Source organism: Lasioglossum baleicum, chromosome 9 (genome assembly GCF_051020765.1).
Source record: "Lasioglossum baleicum chromosome 9, iyLasBale1, whole genome shotgun sequence".
In the NCBI taxonomy this organism is placed as follows: domain Eukaryota; kingdom Metazoa; phylum Arthropoda; class Insecta; order Hymenoptera; family Halictidae; genus Lasioglossum; species Lasioglossum baleicum.
This window is the reverse complement of record NC_134937.1, coordinates 16765863-16767737: the sequence shown is the minus strand read 5'-3', so window position 1 is coordinate 16767737 and position 1875 is coordinate 16765863. Positions and strand designations below refer to the sequence as shown.

General features: G+C 39.4%; 1 long non-coding RNA gene across 1 annotated transcript; it reads left to right on the top strand.

Moving 5' to 3' along the window:
* Positions 1–925: 925 nt before the first annotated feature.
* On the top strand, positions 926–1667 carry LOC143212069 (uncharacterized). The gene is made up of 2 exons (XR_013009599.1): positions 926–1080; positions 1250–1667. It is a non-coding gene; the product is annotated as an uncharacterized LOC143212069 (long non-coding RNA).
* Positions 1668–1875: the final 208 nt, after the last annotated feature.

Genomic DNA, 1875 nt, shown 5'->3' with positions numbered 1-1875 from the left:
TATGGCTTTTACTTTATATGATGTGTTATTTAATTATTTATCTTATTAATAATTTATTACCTGATGACATTCATCTTGTGGTCATTTTATTAAACCATTTTTACTTGGTGACATTCATCTTGTAGCAATCTCATAAAACAATTTTTATTTTATGATATTCATCTTGTAGCAATCTCATTAAACAATTTTTACTTCATAACATTCATCTTGTAATCGTTTTTGCACAATTCGGCATTGCCAGTCATTCTGAAAGATATTTGCGTTGATATGTGGGATCCTATAGCGTTGGTCTATAAATGCGTTCATCAGTATTGTGATTTTTCTATCGCAGTAGTCACATTTAGTGATCGCTTGATTTAGTATTGAGCATTAGTTTGAACTCCAAACCTGTACGAGATATATCACGGTCTTGCCTTACTGTTGGATGACTTGAACTGATGGAAAAATATTCACGTTGACGTGTGGGCTTCCAAAACGTTCTCCTTAAAATGCGGGTTTCGCTGGCTCCTCTCCAGCGACTTGTAACTTTCGCACGGATATAACCATCTGATTTTATTCGCGATAATTTTTCACTGTTTCGAGTGCCAGCCAACGAGGCATCCTTGTCGCGACATTATGCACACCGGTCTAGTTCGCTGTGTTACCATAGACGAGGTATAGCTCTCAATATAATATGCTTACTTTGACATGCTTTAAGACATGCTCAAGACATGCTTTAATAGTTACTCTGGGTCTAGAATACTATTAGGCATTTTTACTAAAAAAAATTAGATGGCAAGATGGTCCAGGGAGAGCTTGTCGACATGGTTGGCAAAAGGAATTGTTATACACATTAACCAGCCAGAAATAATAGATTTATTAATAATTACTTTCACGGCGATTGAAATCAACCGAAATTAGATGGGGTGGAGAGAGTTTCGCATTACTGCGCACGTGCGCAGTGCGCACCTGAGTTTGACGACCGCTCAGTCAGTCAGTCAGTCGGGCCGGGGATTTCGGCAGGAGCAGACGAGCTCCTGGACCATGGGCTGACCAGGGGTCATCCAGAGCTACCTCGGCCCACCTTCAACAATGTTAAGAGTTAAGGGCCAATGATTCTTCAATGCTTCAGGGTTCTTCATCCAAACATTCAGTTTCTGTTTCGGAATACCTGTTCATTCAATCAGCATCGTCAATTTCCATTCCTGAATTTCTTTTAATTCTGAACTTTCAAAATTTCTGATATTAAAATTGATATTTCTGATTTAAGGTTAGTATTCCTCCGATCGGAGGTCCCTCAGGGACTCGCTCACGGATGGGGACCGTGATATTCGATAATCACAGAGACAAGGCAACTATGTTCCTCTTAATTTCCCCGGTCTAGCAACACTGATTATAGTGTCTCGAGCATTTGCGACAAATGGTGTTAGCAGATTTATCCATCGGCTGCCACAGCACAAGCAAGGACGTAGGAGAGCAATGGACTGATCATCTAATATAATTGTCTGTACCTCGCCTGTGACCGCAGTCTGCAGTATTGCAGTAGAAGTCTGACGGTCTGCCGCGTTTCTCTGAGCCAGTCTACATTCTTGTTATAAATGTTGAGAATACAAGTTACGTACATATAAAGTGAAAACATTTTATGTATGAATCTACAATGAATAAATAAAGACAATGTAATAGAAATACGTACCTGCGTATATATTTATTAAACCGCCAATTTTTCCTGAACGCCCGACTTCCCGTTGAGTTCCACTACTGATTTGGAATTGTAAAAATAAGGAAATTTCTGAAAAAAATGTTCGGCCGTCTGGCTTGTCGTTAAGTTGTATTACTGAATTTTCGAAAAATTTTCGAGCGTCTGACTTGTCGTCGAGTTGTACTACTGAATTTTCG